Raw genomic sequence first — 18019 nt, 5'->3', positions numbered from 1 at the left:
AATGCCATGTCCAAATGAGTATGCAGGAAGAGTTGAAGTCAGTGAGTGGTTCAATCCCTCAGGGCTGCCGGCTTCCCCCTGGGAGTGGGTGGGGTGGGGTGAGGACTTTGGCCTGAGCCTGAGGGGGCTGCTGGCTGGTGGCCCCATCCCAGCAACTTGGGCAGACCTAGGCTAGGCAGGCACATTCACATCTAAACAAATCTCTAGCGAACGCCCAGCTGAGCATCAGGGGAACACTAGGAAAGGGATGGCTGTCTGGGCTCTCAAAAAATAATGGCACAAAGAAGTTAACAAAACCAAGGCTCTCTTTACTTATATTGCCTAATTGATATCCCTCCTAAACACCCTAGAAGTGCTGTTTTATTATCTCCACCTGACAAATACGGAAAGGCAGCTGACCCAGGTCAAGGAAGTTCCTGAGGTCCCGGGGCTGATAAGCAGCCTGACTCCACCACCGGCCCCCAGGAGGAAGCCAACCCAGCCCTAGAAAAACCCCAATTCCTGAGTGAGTGCTGTAAACCAAAAATAAAATTATACACCCCCCAACTGCCTGAATGGATTCCCTCTTGGCCAAAGGGATTTTGAAAAAACTTAAAAACTTAGTTCAGGCCATGACAGGAAGTGGGGCATGGGCCATGCCTCATGATAGCCTCTCCCTTCTGACCAGCATTAACATTAAAACAGAATCTTAAGACTCACAGGACAGACTCTTAGCAATGAAGATACCAACTCCAACCTGACTCTGGTCTAACATAACATGAGACATAACTGGCCCTAAAGGAAATCAAAGTATTTTACCCCAAATATGTTTATTTGACATATTTTGGAATGGCCCTGCAAAGCCATCTCTTGTGGGGGAAATTTATATCCTGCAGAGATTCCCTTCCCTTTCTAGGCCTTTTACTGATCTAGGAGAGATTTAACTAAGAGTCCCACACCTTTTAGGCTCTGATAAAATACACGTACTATCTATTCTCTCTGGAGCCTGTTACCTGAAGGCTTCATCTACACCTTGGCTTCCACAACCCACCTTGTCTCAACCCCAAGCATTTCTCTCCGTTGACTTTAACTCTTTAGGCAAAGTTTAACTTTTTCAACCAATTGCCAATCAGGAAATCTTTTAACTCACCTTACCCTGCCCCTACCAATGTATACCTTACATGTACTAATTTATGTCTTTGCCTGTAACTTCTGCCAGTACCTTGGATAAAAGCAAGCTGTAACCCAATCACCCTGGGCACCTGTTCTCAGGACCTCCCAGGACTATGTCATGGGTCATGGGCAAATCTGAGGTTCAGCAGCAATGGGCCCCAGGTAAGGGACAGAACTCTCTGGTTTCTTCATCCCAACTCTTGCATCTTTCCCTGGACGAAACGGCCTCAGGTCTTTGGCTCAGAGAATTTCAGGCAAACTATTACTTCCTCTTCAGAGGTACTTGAAAGCTCCATTTTATCACAGAAGGTCTAAAACCAACAAGAAACAGTTCTGCCGATCAGATTTATAGCCCCAACCAGCCGAACCCAGGTCCTACCAATGCTCCCAAAGTCTCAGAGCTATACTTTCTTAAATGTTCCAACACAGGAAGGAACAGTTCCAGTTGGTTTCCTTCATTACACTGCCTGGCCTTCTCTATATGTCTAATTTCACTTCCTACAGATATCAAGGAAGAAAAAAAGAGAATTACTTAGATGAGACTTACATTAAAAGAAGAAAGATAACCTGGCTTCACCACTCTCAAAACACTCCACTATCAGTGAACAGCAGCCTCTTCTCTTGAGGGACTTCTCAGCCACTCCCCACGGCCTTCTCACCACTGCTTGAATTGTGTACCTGGCTCTTCGGAGCCACAGCCTGGCTTTAAGCCACCCAGTTGCTGTACCAATTGATGAGTCATGTTTTTTCAATTGGAAAAGAATGACAAAGTTATCTTCTGATTCAGAAAGGCAGCTGATCCTTCAGGCATGTGAGTGCTGACTGAGGAAACAGCACCTCTGTCCACCTGAGGAAAGCTGGATTTCTGTGATGGGTGGGGTAGTGGGGGGGTTGGAGCTTTGAAGCAATTAAATACCAGATGAAGGGTGAGAAACTTGTAGCTGGTGATTCCCAGACTCAGGGCTAGTGGATGAGGGCAGAACTGGAGTCAGTGAACACTGGGAATCTTTCTTTCCTCCCTTCTTCCTTCCATCCACTAACACCTATCTTCCCTATATTCTTGTCCCATATCCCAGAGGATTCTAACAAGGACCAAACTCTGAATGGATGAAAACAGGAAAGTTGCCTGGCCCAGTCACCACTGTACCTAGAACAGTGCTTGGCACACACTGGTGCTCAAAAAATAAGCTGTTGAATGAACCAATTAATAAAATTAAAACAAGGCACAGGGCAAGTATCTCCATTTCACACACTGGGAAGTTGGGGTATGTAACTTTTAAGTGCTGGGGCCACTGCGGACCTCCTTCCATTAAGCCAAGCTGCCAATAAGGCTGAAAACAACTTAAATATCCTGCATATGAATGGAAGGACACTGAAGGTAAACAGCATTTAGTTTTCAAAGCAGTAAGACTATAAACGGCAAGCAGAGACAATGTTCTTTAGGACCCTTTAAAACTGTGGTCAAATGGCCCACGCATCTGATGCTGGGTCCTCAGGATTCAGAGAAAATGTGTCCCCAAAAGCCCTCAGGAAACTATAAATGCTGAGCATGGGACTTGGGTGCCTCTGGAATGTCCTTCTGCCTCAGCTACTCTGAGATAATGTGGTTCCCTGTGTTCATGGAATCCAAATGGCCAAAAGTCAATAAGCCAGCACTTGCAAGAAAAGAAAGCGATTCAAGAGCCTCTGTACCTACGGAGGTCTCAGCCTTCCCAGGACCTACTCACCTATACTCTTCACAACAGGTAACACTGCCTCTGGCACCCATCGTGTGCCCTGAATTCAGCATCAGGATTGATCTGCCAACAGCTCTGGTAGGGAGAGGCCCTTACAAGTGCCAGAAAAAGGAACATGGACAATGTTCTGTGACCACAGCAGAGACAATGTTCTTTAGGACCCTTTAAAAACCTCCCAGAAGCTCTCCAGGGCCAGAACAGCAGCCAGAAAGAAGTGATAGCTTCCATCATCCTATGCTAAGTGAGCTGAGTGAGTGGCCATCTCTCACCTTCCAGGTATTTGAATGATACCTACCATTCCAGTAGCCAGCACAAGTCATTTAATATGAATGCCAGAAACACAGTCGCTGCGGACAGGCACAGGAGACCAGACGCCAGGAAAACCCTCCGGCCCAATCCACAATTTGGGGAGAGCCCACTGCTCCTCCAACCTCATTTACCACCTGAGGCCCTAGGCCCACCAATCACGCTGCTCAGTCTAACTGCCGGTCTGAGTGAGCACCTACATTTGGCTGTTGAGGGGCAGTTGGTGGAGTTGGCAGGAGACTCTGCATCAAGTTCTCCGATTGAATGGGAGTTGGGTCAAGGAAAGGAATGGACGCAGAGTTGGCGTGAAGAGCTGCGGTGGGGTCAGGGAGGGTGAAAGAACATGGAGATGTCATTTTTAACAAGATTGGGTGAGGGTGGTAGGAAAGGAGGCAGCAAGAGTTCAGGACAGTTTAGCAAAGACTTAGGGATGGGTGTCCTCAGGACCGCAGGAGTCGGAAAGGAAGTATACAGTGGGCTAGGAGACTAAGACGAGAAGACACAGTTAAGACTTGGAATAAGGCTGAGATCGGAGTTATCCAGAAGAAAGAGGTGAGCTCAACAGGGCACCTACTTTGGGGAAGGGCCTTAGATGAGAGGGGGCAGAGGTAGAGTGTTTGGGATCAGCAGACCTTGGGGAGCTGGACAGGTGATGGGGGTGACTGGGATAAGAAAGCTGAGCCAGAAAAGGGGAAACACGAATTCTGGGTCTCAGGGAGGTGAGCGCGGAGCATTGGGGTTACCAGAGGGGTCGGGAGAGAGGACGAGGTGTGTCAGGGCGAGGCGAAAGGACGTGGCCGAGATTCGGGTTGGAACTGGGGTAAAGTGGGGTCACGAGTGAAGCTGCATTTACGCAAGACCGCTGGTGAGGGGATGCGGGCGCGAGCTTGGGGTGGAACAGAAGGGGCGGACGGGCGCGCAGCGGCGGTGCGCGGGGAAGGCTTGGTGGGGGCCGAGAGGGCGCGGGCTGGGCAGGGCTGAGGGCTCTGAAGCCGGGCAGTCTCAGGGCAACCAGGGCTGGGGATGGCGGGGGGAGCGGGAGGCCCACCCGCCCGTTCGCGCCTCGGCCCCGCCGCCCCTCGGCCGCCCTTCTCGCCTCTTGACCCCCTAACTCACCAAACGGAAAAGGGAGCGAGGAGGGGGGCGCTCCCGGTTGCTGCAGCCCCTCAGCCTCCGAGCAGAGGATGCGGCCTCTCGGCCACTGACAACAGGAAGCGGCGCCCGCGGCTCCTGACGCCATCACGCTCGCTCGGCGCTCCGGACCCGCCCAAGCCCCGCCCCCGGCCCGCGGTGCCAATCACGGGGCCCGAAGGAGCCCTGGGGCGGGGCCACCTGCTCCCGGAAGTCCCTGGGAGCCGAACTCCGGAGCAGATTCTTGGTCTGGGAGGCTCCGGACCCGGGGGTGCCGGCAGGGCGCAGAGAGGCGAAGGCACCGGTGCCAGGCGGAACGCCTCCGTACCGCTCGCCTCCCGCAGGTCTGCGTCAGACTAGATCCTGGCTTCTGGGTTCCTGACCTCGCTTGGCCTCAGCACCATCTGTGCAATATTGGGACTGTCACTTCGCATTCCTCAGTTGAAGAGTTCCCACTTGAGAGTGGGACTAATAACGCCAGCCCTAGCTTTGCCTGCCCGAGGGCAGCAGTGCAGCCCTTGGGGCGGAGCCTCCGCCTTGCGCTTTCAGGAAAAACGTAGCTGTTTTAAGCACACCTTATCCCAAGGGAACGCCTTGAGGTCCCCTTGGGCACTCTCCTGTGTGTAACTCGCCCTTTAGCCACTCGTGGCACGAAGCTTAGGGGCCCGGTTATTCTCTTCTAGCCATGTAGAGAATTTCTCTCTTCTTTTCTGTTTTTGTTTTTGAGACAGGGTCTCTGTCGCCCAGACTGGCGTGCAGTGGCACCATCACGGCTCACCACACCCTCGACCTCACAGGCTAAAGGGTTCTCCCACCTCAGCCTCAAGTAGCTGGGACTACAGGCATGCACCACCACGCCCAGCTAATGTATGTGTGTGTGTCAGGGAGATAGGGGTCTCACAGTGTTTCTCACAGTGTTGCCTAGCCTGGTCTCCAACTCCTGGCCTCAGGCAATGCTCCTGCCTTGGCCTCCCAATGTGCTGGGATTTTGGCATGAACCACCACGCCTGGCCTGTCTTCTTTCTATCCTAGAAGTGGCATTTCTTTCAGATGAACTCGGAACAAAATGTCGTAAGTAGTGACCACAGCTAGTGAAAAGCAGGACAGGGGGTGTTGTCAGGGACCCATGCTCTGGACACTTACACTTGCAGGCTTTGGTCAGTTGAGAGCCTGGGGCCTGAGTGTGGGTGAGAAGTACGGCTGCATGCGAGTCCTAAATAGGCACAGGGGTGGCTGGGGAACGGGCCAGTTCTTGGACGCAAGCTTCACTGCCCTCGGCCTGGCCGTCCTGTGCTCTTTTGGCCTCTCTGGGTAGGAGGGTGTCCCCCCTATCTCTGCAAAGGTCAGAGTCCCACTGCCTGCTTTCAAATATAAAACCAGCCCTTGGGGATATGACCCCAGACTGCATGAGGACCACGCTTTCAGTAATTCTCTTTCCAGGAGTGAGAACCTCCCCTTCTCAATTTTAGGCTAGATGGGTCTGAGTGTGTTTATTACAGCTCATGGTTGAGCCGGAAGACTTGAAATAAGGACATAGAGACAAACTATTCTCTTGGTGTTAAACTCGTTTTAAACAAAGTGGAAAGTAAGGGATTTAGTAGGGAAGTCCTTTTACCTTGGCAAAAGGATAGTATTTCTGGTCACAACTGGCACAGCATGATCCTTGGCGGCTTGGCACAAGCATTCCCTGTCTCCCATCAAGCACATAATGTCCCTCAGTAATTCCAGCACATTGTTGTGCAGCTGCTGTGTGCTAGAGCTGTGGGGATCCCTCGGTAATCTCTCGCCTGCTTTTTAGGGGCCCCTATCTCCTGGTCTTCTCTTACTTCCCAAGCCACCTCACTTCTTTGAAAGTTCTGCAGGCGGCTAGGCACGGTGACTCACGCCTGTAATCCCAGCACTTTGGGAGGCCAAGGTGGGTGGATCACGAGGTTTGGAGTTCAAGATCAGCCTGGCCAAGATGGTGAAACCCCCATCTCTACTAAAAATACGAAAAATTAGCCGGACATGGTGGCACGTGCCTGTAATCCCAGCTTCTCGGGAGGATGAGGCTGAGAATTGCTTCAACCCGGGAGGCAGAGGTTGCGGTGAGCTGGGATTATACCACTGCACTCTAGCCTGAGCAACAGAACAAGATTCCGTCTCAAAAAAAAAAAAAAAAAAGAAAGGTCTGCAGGCTTGTCTACCTCTTCTTAGCTTGTTCTGCATGCCTTGGAGAGGCTGCATAAAGCATGGATCATGAAGGAGTGGGAGTGGAGGAGAGGGAAATGCATGTTTCCACAAATGGACCGTGAGTCTACCAGGCAGGCTCCAGATAGGGAAAAAAACCCTTCACATTATCATGTGACTTGCACAAGAAAAAGTGTACCTGCAAAGGGCCAAGGGACTGTGGGGATCGCTCCAGCGTTGAGACCACTCGGTGTCCCCGCCATAATGGAGCTTGAGCCCGGACATGTTTCTCACCCCCTGGAAGCAGTCGAGACCAGTGAAAGAGAGATTTAATAGAAGTTTGAGTTTGCAGAAGCCTATTTCTGGTCCACTGACCTAAAAGGCTGGGTGAAGGCTGTGTGGTTTTACTAGGCATTGTTTCTTGAAGTACCTGCTCTGGGCTAGTTTTATGACTTTGTTTACCCGCTATTGATGGGTCCCATGCTTGTTCCTGTGACTGCTATTTGCAAAGTTAATGGGTCTATCGCCTCTCTGATGACTTGCATAGATCATTAACATTTTAACTATAGGTTTCCTCACCCTGATAATGAGACCCACCTCCGTGACTTGATTGTACCTATTATGTGACTTGATTGTACCCATTGTGTGTTTTCCGCTGCCTAAGCTTGTAGCCGGATGGCTCTCTCTTCCCTTTATTAAGATAATGGCATCTGTTCTGATAATTGAGATGGGACTAAGAATGCTTATGTAAATGAGGTGGGGCAAAGAATGTTCCTGTAAAATGAGGTAGAAAAAGATATATATACTAACTCAGTGTACAATAAAGTTGCTGGTTTTAGGGCCAGCCCTCCAGACTCCAGCTGTCCTGTCTTTTCTTTTCTTCCGCGCACTCTCTCTTCCAGGTATTGGGACCCTCTTGCAGGTCGAGAGACCCCGGCAGACGTGCCGTTCTCACCGGCTCCCGACATCTGGCGACCACGACGTGGGGCCTGGACACGAGAGATAAAGTGACGCTCAAAGGTATTTGGAGTGAAGGCTGCAGCAGTAAGTTTTGGTCAATTTATAATCTTGTATATAAGTTTTTGATTTCAATTTAAGTATTCAATCTGGAGTAAAACATGGAGCAACTAGAGTCTAAGGACAATAAAATGTTTATTCAGCTTTTACAGTCTATGATTAAGTCTCATGGTCATGATGTTAAACTGAAAACTGTGGAGGAATTTGTGCACATAGTTAGAGAAATTTGTCCTTGGGTACCCGAAGGTGGTGTATTGGATGAACCTACTTGGCATGTTATTGGGGAAAAAATTGAGTACTTTTGCTTCTATAACAAAGAGTTACCTCAATCTGATGTTTTGCTTTTGGTTTGGTCTAAACTCCGTGGCTATGTTTGCCCTTCTCCCTCTTCTGCACCTCCTTGTACTTCTACAGCTGCTCTCTCCCCTGCGGCGCTACATAGGTATGCTGCATCACCTCCGGCGGCTCAGGAGGAAGAGCCAGAGCGACACTCGGTCGACTCTCATACCGAATACCAGCCTGATCCATTGGAAACTTTGACGGAGGTTGTTGTTGATTCAGCCAGGACTCCCCATACTACTCCACAATGGGTCCCTGGCCCGGTAACTTTTACTTTGCCTCATGATCTTGCTCGACAGTTTCAGGATTTACTTTCGCTGTGCTCGTGTGCTGTCAGTAATCAGCAGTGCTTTCCTGTAGTACAAGGAAATGAAATGGGTGCAGGAAGCTATTCTACTGGGAGTGTGCCCATAACTTAAGGAGCCACAGATGCTGCTCCAATAACTCCCCTAACTCATGCTTTGTTACCTAATAAGAAAGGATTTGCTAATGTAAATAGTATGTTCCCTTCCCTTTTCCCTGTTATAGAAGTTGAAAATGCTCAGGGACAAATAGTCCATAAATATCAGCCTATCCCACCTGAAACTTTAAAAGAATCAAAAGAGGCTGTTCCTCAATATAACCCTACTGCCCCTTATACTATTTCTCTATTAGAAGGTTTGGCAAAAGAAGCCTTACCTCCACATGATTGGGGCCGCCTTACAAAAGCTTGTCTCTCAGGTGGAGATTATCTCCTTTGGAGAACTAATTATGATAATCGTGCTTCTGATCAGGCACAAAGAAATCGTACTCATCAAATTCTAGTTTCTTTTGATATGCTTACTGGCAAAGGTCAGTTTGAAGATCTTAATTTACAAGCACAACTCCTCCAGGTAGCCTATGGGCAGATTAACACGTTAGCCTTGCAGGCTTGGAGGCAGCTCCCGGCAACCGGGGTTAAGACTGAGGAGTTGGCAAAAATTAAGCAGGACCTGATGAGCCATATCAAGATTTTGTGTCCCACCTTTTACAGGCAGTAGGCCGATTGGTTCAAGATGGAAAGGCTGGTACTTTGTTAGTTAAACAATTGGCATTTGAAAATGCTAATCCAGCCTGTCAAGCAGCCATACGGCCATGGAAGAAAAAAGGCGCTATCACTGATTATATTCAGCTTTATGCTGATATTGGGTCCTCTTATCAACAAGGGTTGGCTATGGCCACAGCTCAAGCTGGTATGTCTGTAGCTGCTTATGTTAAAAATCAAATGAGTAATGCTCACTATCAGCGCAGCAACCAAAACTGTTTTCAATGTGGTAATACCTCAAGAATAGAAATTAATTGTTATTGATTTAAAAGACTGTATAAGGTTTGTTTTTAGTATTCCATCTACTAATTATGAGCAACCTTGGGATAGATATGTATGGGTAGTGTTGCCTCTGGGCATGGCTAACAGCCCTACCCTTTGTCAGACTTTTGTTGCAAAGGCTATTCCAGTCTGACAACAATATCCTGACATTCTTCTTATTCACTATATGGATGATATTGTAATTGCTGCTTTGACTGATGTTCTTCTGCAATCTGCTTTTGTGCAATTGCAGAAATGTTTGACTAATGCTGACTTTGTGGTTGCTTCAGAGAAAATCCAATCTTCTGCTCCTTATCTCTATTTAGGACGAGTAATTAATCGCAAAAAATATCTTATGGAATTCCAAAATTAAATACCTCTCAATTAAAAACTCTCAATGATTTTCAGAAATTTTTAGGTGATTTAAATTGGATCAGACCTAGTCTCAAACTTACCACCGGAGACTTAAAACCCTTATTTAATATTCTAAAGGGACCTTCCAACCCTGATTCACCATGCCAGCTTACTCCTGGAGCCATGCAAACCCTCCAGATTGTTCAAAAAGCCTTAACAAAAAAAAAAAAAAAAAAAAAAAAAAAAATAGAATTCAAGACTAGACACTCTGGAACTTTTGTGTGCTATATACACAGCACACACCCACAGGTGTTTTCCGGCAGCAGGGGATATTAGAATGGCTACACCTCCCTGCTAGTTGTGGAAAGGTAGTGACTTCTTATGATGATTTAGTTGCAGCTTTGGTCGCTAAATGCAGGACTCGTGCCCTTGCTCTGTTTGAATACGAGCCTCCAGAAATTGTTCCTTATACAGGCCCTCAACAAACTTGGCTTTGGCAATTCTCAGAAACTTGGCTAATTGCTTTTGCTGGATTTCCAGGAAAATTAGTTGTCATCTTCCCGCTGATAAAAGTTTACAATTTTACACTCTTAATTCGCTCATTTTTCCTCAGATCTGTGTCAAGACACCTTTAACACAAGCACACCTGGCTTTCACAGACGGATCTTCATCTGGCATTGCTGCTGGCTCAGTTAATAATCAAACTTTTTCTTTTCAAACTCAGGAAACCTCAGCTCAAAGAGCTGAACTCCTTGCACTGCAATTTGTTTTCTCTCATTGGAATTTTCCTCTTAACATTTACTCTGATAGCCAATACGCTGTTCAACTTGTTCAGCACTTGGAGACTGCTCCCTTGTGCTCAACTGATTCCTCCTTTATCATTCACCTTGGAATCCCTCTGCAGGAATCTCTTCAATGGTGCTCTCATCCCTTTTTTATAGGTCACATTCGAGCTTATTCTAATCTGCCAGGACCTCTTAGTAAAGGAAATCAACAGGCTGATCTTCTCACTCATTCTATTTTTCCAGTGTTAACTCCTCTTCAACAGTCACAGGCATCTCATGCTTTGCATCATCAAAATGCTCGCAGTCTTTGTTTATAGTTTAAAATTACTTGAGAACAGACTCAACAAATTGTTAAACAATGCTCTGCATGTCTTCCTTGCTTGCCAGTTCCTTTTCATTATGGAGTTAATCCTCAAGGACTATAGAGTGGCTATGTATATCAAATGAATGTCACTCATTTTACACCTTTTGGTAAATTTCAATATATACATGTAACTATTGATACTTTTTCTCATTTTTTAGTGGCTTCTGTTCATACAGGTAAAGCTGCTAAAGATGTTATTGCCCATTGCTTATTGGTCTTTTCTATTTTAGGCCCTCCTTAAAACAGCTAATGCTCCTGCTTACACCAGCAAAGGATTTAATCATTTTTGCTTTCAGTTTCATATTCATCATAGTACAGGTATACTCTACAATCCACAAGGACAAGTAATTGTAGAACACGCTCATGCAACTTTGAATTTAACTGTACAAAAAATAAAACAGGGGGAGTCAGCAGCTGATTTACATAAGACTCCTCATACTTGGCTTAGACATGCTCTATATATTTTAAATTTTTTGATTTTTGATGCAGAAGGACGTTCTGCTGCTGAGCGTTTTTGGCACCCTAGTCCCAGAGCACAAGCTGAGGTGCTGTGGAAGGATGTCTTAACTAACAAGTGGAATGGACCTGATCCCGTCCTAATATGGGGGCGAGGACATGTTTGTGTTTTCCCTAGATCTGCTGAAAGCCTGTTATGGGTACCGGAGTGGTTGATGAAACATGGACCTCCTGTCGATGAGAAAAACCGGAACTTTGATCCCAAGCTTCAAATAGCTGCATCTAACACCACCAACTCCACCTCTTTGATACCGCCAAATGAAAGCATCGCCAGACACAGAACATCAACATCTTCCCTTGCCTACCTGGGGCCAGATGAAGCATCTTTGCATTAAAGCAGCCCAACTTGTGAACTCACAGGGAATTTCAAAAACTTTGGCTGTAATGTTCATAGCCATGTTGGCTATTTTGACCTATAAATCATTTATGAACAGGCTTGTGTAGCCTCTCCTTATGGTATTCTATATGGGAATATATCTATAGATGAGGAAAGTGGACATTATTTTCTAACTTGTCCCAACTGTGTTACTAACTGTATTGATTCAACTATATTTCCTACTCCTGTTATTATGATTGTTCATCAGCCTCCTTATGTCATGCTTCCCGTTAATCCTACAAGTTCTTGGTATGATGAACACAGTATGCAAATTCTTCATCAAATTCGAGACCTCATAGTCCGTCCTAAACGCTTTATTGGTTTGCTTGTTGCTAGTATTTTGGCCATTGTTTCTGTGGTAGCTACTGCTGCTACAGCTGCTGTTAGTCTAGCTCACAGTGTGCAAACTGCTACCTATGTTAATCATTTGGCTCAAAATATTTCTGTCTCTATGGGTACTCAAATTGATATTGATAAAAAATTGGAAGCTAAACTTAATGTTTTGGAACAAACTGTTACCCTTTTGGGGGATAAAGTGTACAATATGCAATCTCGCATGCTACTACGCTGTCATGTTGATTTTAAATATATTTGTGTTACCAATACACCTTACAATGACACTGAATGGAGTTGGCCTCTGGTCAAGGCCCATTTGCAAGGTATCTGGAGTCATAATAACTTGTCCCTTGATGTTTTCAGGCTTCAACAACAAATTCATGCCATTGATTTTTCGCGCCAGGATCTTCCACAGGATGATACTGTCGCCCGTGATATTGTTAACACTTTGTTTTCCTGGACCCACAGTTTTCACCTGCCATCTTTTTCACAGCATCCGACTGTGTTCTTCTGCTTGTCATTCTTCTGCCGTTTCTCTTTCATCTTGTGTTCTCCTCCCTCCAGCGTTTGCAGCTCAAAATATTTGAACTGCATTTAAGAAAATAAAGGAGTGGGAGATGTGGGGATCGCTCCAGCGTTGAGACCACTCGGTGTCCCCGCCATAATGGAGCTTGAGCCCGGACATGTTTCTCACCCCCTGGAAGCAGTCGAGACCAGTGAAAGAGAGATTTAATAGAAGTTTGAGTTTGCAGAAGCCTATTTCTGGTCCACTGACCTAAAAGGCTGGGTGAAGGCTGTGTGGTTTTACTAGGCATTGTTTCTTGAAGTACCTGCTCTGGGCTAGTTTTATGACTTTGTTTACCCGCTATTGATGGGTCCCATGCTTGTTCCTGTGACTGCTATTTGCAAAGTTAATGGGTCTATCGCCTCTCTGATGACTTGCATAGATCATTAACATTTTAACTATAGGTTTCCTCACCCTGATAATGAGACCCACCTCCGTGACTTGATTGTACCTATTATGTGACTTGATTGTACCCATTGTGTGTTTTCCGCTGCCTAAGCTTGTAGCCGGATGGCTCTCTCTTCCCTTTATTAAGATAATGGCATCTGTTCTGATAATTGAGATGGGACTAAGAATGCTTATGTAAATGAGGTGGGGCAAAGAATGTTCCTGTAAAATGAGGTAGAAAAAGATATATATACTAACTCAGTGTACAATAAAGTTGCTGGTTTTAGGGCCAGCCCTCCAGACTCCAGCTGTCCTGTCTTTTCTTTTCTTCCGCGCACTCTCTCTTCCAGGTATTGGGACCCTCTTGCAGGTCGAGAGACCCCGGCAGACGTGCCGTTCTCACCGGCTCCCGACAAGGGACCAGAGAGGAGAACTTGAGAGATATCCCAAAAGAGGCGACTTTTGATGTGAGCTTTCTAGGTGAGTAAAGCGCATTGCAGATGAAGGGACTGGCTGGTAAGTGGCCAGCAGATAGGAATGCAGGTTGAGTTCAGAGGAGGATGCAACCAGAGGTGGGGAGGAAGGTAGGAAGTGATAAAGGAGGCTGGGCTTGGTAGCTTATGCCTCTAATCCCAGCACTTTGGGAGGCTGGAGACGGGCGGATCACTTGATGTCAGAAGTTTGATACCAGCCTGATCAACATGGGGAAACCTCATTCTACTAAAAATACAAAAATTAGCCAGTCATGGTGGCATGTGCCTGCAGTCCCAGCTACTTGGGAGGCTGAGGTATGAGAATTGCTTGAACCAGGGAGGCAGAGGTTGCAGTGAGCCAAGATCATGCCACTACACTCCAGCCTGGGTAATAGAGTGAGATCCTGTTTCAAAAAAAAAAAAAAAGACAAAGAAAGAAATTTAAAAAAGGAAGTGAAAAAGGAAAGGGTGGCCAGGCACAGTGACTCACGCCTGTAATCCCAGCACTTTGGGAGGTCAAGGTGGGTGGATCACCTGAGGTCAGGAGTTCGAGACCAGCCTAACATGGTAAAACCCCATCTCTACTAAAAATACAAAATTTAGCCGGGTGTAGTGACGGGCGCCTGTAATCCCAGCTACTTGGGAAGCTGAAGCAGGAGAATTGCTTGAACCCAGGAGGTGGAAGTTGCTGCGAGCCGAGATTTTGCCTTTGCACTCCAGCCTGGGAGACAGAGCAAGACCCCGTCTTAAAAAAAAAAAAAGGAAAGAGTAAGGGGAGAGGGCCAGAATGGAAGGGGGGCTGAAGACAGACTGAGAAGGCATAGTTGGAGGCCAGTGCAGGAAGGGCTCAAAACGTTTGCAAGGACAGTTCACACCCCACTGGTCTGTCAGCTTAAAGTACTACCCAGAGATATTCAAAGTCAGACAGGAGAACTGCAGGCATCAGAATGCCCTGGGGACAGGCCCAAACTGCAGATTCCTAAGCCTCACACTAACCCAAAAGAGTCACTCTAGGATGGAGTCCAAGAATTTGGACGTGACCCCACCTCTCCTGTCCCCTGCCCTCACCACTGATGGACCTAAAGCATAAGAAAAAGTGGGAATCTCTGCCCTAAATAATCCCTTTTGGCAGTTACTTTCTGTTTTCAAACTTCAAGTCTGTCCTCCTGGACTAACCTAGGAGATGAGGGGTAAGGGAATTAACATTTATGGAAAATGGAAGAACCCACATAGGCACCTGTGTTCACCTTATATTCCTTACCAACCACCTGAAAGGTGGGTGCTGCCATTATCCCCATTGTACGGATGGAAAATAGGCTTAAAAGAGGTTAAGTAACTTGGGGGTGGTCACAGCCAACTAGTAAGTGCTAGAGGTAGGATTCTCACCTAGTTCTCTCTGATTCTAGTTGGAGAGGCAGCTTTGTTCAGTGGGTTTTAGAGCCAGGGCTGCTTAGATTTGAATCTCAGCTCTACCCTATATTATTTGCTGGACCTTCCTTAAAATAGCGTGGGGCCCAGGGCAAGCCAATGAGTATGGGCTAAGACAGCTGCCACAGAGTCAGCATTTTTCACAGGCCCCTCAAGATAGCACTGAAGACAGAAATTTCTAAATTGAATTTTACTGATGTTCAGGAAAGAGAAGTAAGTCACAATGCCTCTTGGGCCTCAGCCCCAAGCAGAGAGCCCAGAGTGTGTGACCTCAGGCAAGTGCCAGAAACTCTCTGAGCCTCAGTTCCTCATCTGTAAATTGGAGTTAATGTCAGTTGATGTGAAGATTAAATATGATGATATCCTGGCCGGACACAGTGGCTCATGCCTGTAATTCCAGAAGTTTGGGAGGCCAAGGTGGGTGGATTGCTTGCCATCAGGAGTTCAAGACCAGCCTGGCCAACATGGTGAGAGCTGTTTCTACTAAAAATACAAAATTAGCTGGGCCAGGAGTTTGAAACCAGCCTGGCCAAAGTGGTGAAACCCTATTTCTACCGAAGATACAAAATTTAGCTGGGCATGGTGGTGCTCGCCTGTAGTCCCAGCTACTCAGGAGGTTGAGGCAGAGAATCACTTAAACCTGGGAGGCAGAGGTTGCAGTGAGCAGAGATTGTGCCACTGCACTCCAGCCTGGGCAACACAGTGAGACTCCATCTCAAAAAAAAAAAAAAGAATGAATATTATAAAATAAAATACTCTGATGATGACTGCTTCCACCAAGGATGCCTCATGCCCTCTCCTTTTCTTTCAGTGCCATCTGCCATTATCATGCCCTTGTTCTCTGCCAGTGCTCTGGCAGAGTGGGGGGGGGGGCTCATGCCGACAGTGCCCTCTCCGAGTTCTGTCCTCCATGTGCTCAAATTAGCCTCTAAGCCTGTCACCTGTGGTCATTCCGGAACTTTGCTTAACTGCTTCCTGGGTTAGGGCCTTTATTTCCTGGCTCCCTTCTCTTCTTGCTTAATTTCCCCTCCCTTTGCTGCAGCACATACTCAGTTAAGAATCCCTTTCTAACATTAAAAAAAGAAAAAGAGAATGGTTTTTGGACCTCCTCATGATAGAAGTTGTATCTTTAGGCTGGGCACGGTGGCTCATGCTTGTAATCCCAGCACTTTGGGAGGCCAAGGCTGGTGGATCACTTGAGCTCAGGAGTTCAAGACCAGCCTGGGTAACATGGTGAAACTCTGTCTCTACAAAAAATAAAAAAATTAGCCAGATGTGGTTGCTCGCACTGGTAATTTCAGCTACTCAGGAGGCTGAGGCAAGAGAATCACTCGAACCCAGGAGGTGGAGGTTGTAGTGAACCGTGACCATGTCACTGCACTCCAGCCTGGGTGACCGAGTGAGACCCTGTCTCCAAAAAAAAAAAAAAAGGTATATCTTTAATATCCATTAACTGAAAAACAAAAAGCCCATAAGAACCAAGAATTACCATGAGGACACACCTGCTTTTAAATTAAGTTGTGTGTTATTTACCACAGTAACATCTATGAACTTGTGAAAACTTACTGGTTTTGGCTTAAGAGTTTGCCCAGTCTAGCTTTAGTATTTTTTTTTTGAGATAGAGCCTCACTCCCGTCACACAGGCTGGAATGCAGTGGAGGAATATTGGCTCACTGTAACCTCCACCTCCTGGGTTCAAGTGATTCTCCTTCCTCAGCCTCCTGAGTACCTGGGATTTCAGGCATGTGCCACCACTCCCAGCTAATTTCTGTATTTTTAGCAGAGACGAGGTTTCACCATGTTGGCCAGGCTGGTCTCAAACTCCTGACCTCAGATAATCCACCAGACTTGGCCTCCCAAAGTGCTGGGATTACAGGCACGAGCCACCACCCCTGGCCTAGCTTCAATCTTAAATGGGTGGGAGTGGTGGCTCACACTTTGGGAGGCCACGACAGGCAGATTGCTTAGTTGTGTTGGAGACCAGCTTGGGCAACATGGCGAAACCCCATCTCTATAAAAAATTCAGAAGTTAGCCAGGCGCGGTCGCATGCACCTGTAGTCTAGCTACTGGAAGGCGGTGGGGGTTGGCGCTGGGGTGGGAGGATATCTGGAAGCCAGGAGTTCAAGGCTGCAGTGAGCCAAGGCTGCACCACTGCACTCCAGCTTGGGTGGCACAGCAAGACGCTGTCAAACAACAAAACAAAACAACAAACCAATAAACAAAAACCAAAGTTGGGTGCAGTGGCTTACATTTGTAATCCCAACAACTCAGAAGGCTCATCAGGCAGGAGGTCCTCCACCTCTGAAAAAATTAAATATTAATAAAACTAAAATAAAAAGGAACTCTAGTACCTTCAGTCTTTGATTCTTCATCCCTCATTTCATCCCCTTGTCTTCTGGCAATAGAATTTCCTTCTTCTTTTACTTTTGGGATGAGCCACCTTCGCTGCCTGGGATTCTGCTTGGATTGAGTTACCGCCTTCCAGGCTCAAGCAATTCTCCCACCTCAGCCTCCCAAGTAGCTAGGACCACAGGCGCATGCCACCATTCCTGGCTGATTTTTTGTAGAGCCAGGGTTTTGCCATGTTGCCCAGGAGTTTTTCCTTTAATGTTCTCCTGCTACTTACTATCTCTCTGCTCTCATGTGCTCTTATGTGAGCTCATAAGAGCAGAGAGATAGCAACAGGAGCTAAGAAACTCTAATCTGTGAAAAAATATTAAATATGAAATCATGATAGCTATTAGCAATCCCAGCCCCAGCCCAGAGAGCCATGGGTCATCACTTTTTACAACAAGCTCTAAAATCTTCCACATATACCATAACCAAGGCACATCAAAACAACCCAAGGCTCCTCACGCCTCCACTTTTATCAGCCTGGGCCTGAGATAGTTGGACGTTGAATAGTCACTTTTGGGGGCCGGGGGAAATAATTTACCATGAGTAACTGCCCTAAAATATACTCTCCCACCATTTGACCCATGCCTGTCATTCAATAGTGCCGGTGGCGTTCTTTAGGGTTGATCATAGCTCTAAGTGGTTCTCCTTTAAAGAGCAAAGTCTCCTGGGAAAGGTGGCTATTAAGCAGAACATCTGGGGCCGATCTCGCTTTTGCCCTGATGAGAGGGGCCAAGGGGCTTTGTAGAGCAGCAGAGGCTCTGACGGTGAACCTTACTGTTTTTAAAATTGTTCTTAAGAGGCCAGGTGCATTGGCTCACACCTGTAGTCCCAGGACTTTGAGGAGCAGAGGCAGAAGGATTGTT

The 18019-nt window shown here is 46.9% G+C and overlaps 1 protein-coding gene and 1 long non-coding RNA gene across 5 annotated transcripts in view; one reads left to right on the top strand and one right to left on the bottom strand.

Annotated features, from left to right (window-relative positions):
- Positions 1-4436, bottom strand: part of PLEKHM1 (pleckstrin homology and RUN domain containing M1) — a 53854-nt gene extending 49418 nt beyond the window's left edge. For 3 of the 4 annotated variants that reach the window (XM_064369238.1, XM_064369240.1, XM_064369241.1), the window contains exon 1: positions 4311-4436. The gene's annotated coding sequence lies outside the window, so the exon portion shown is untranslated. Of the gene's footprint in view, positions 1-1699; positions 1848-4310 lie in introns of those variants that run through there. The other variant, XM_064369239.1, reaches the window with a different exon arrangement.
- A 2282-nt stretch (positions 4437-6718) lies between these two features.
- LOC135271655 (uncharacterized) lies at positions 6719-13159 on the top strand. Its single transcript, XR_010339775.1, has 2 exons — positions 6719-7538; positions 11167-13159. It is a non-coding gene; the product is annotated as an uncharacterized LOC135271655 (long non-coding RNA).
- The last annotated feature ends 4860 nt before the right edge of the window (positions 13160-18019 follow it).

This window comes from Aotus nancymaae, unplaced genomic scaffold, assembly GCF_030222135.1.
Source record: "Aotus nancymaae isolate 86718 unplaced genomic scaffold, 86718_ANA_hifiasm-v0.15.2.pri h1tg000089l, whole genome shotgun sequence".
Taxonomy (NCBI): domain Eukaryota; kingdom Metazoa; phylum Chordata; class Mammalia; order Primates; family Aotidae; genus Aotus; species Aotus nancymaae.
Note: the sequence above shows the minus strand (reverse complement) of the source record. Positions and strands in the feature narration are given on the sequence as shown.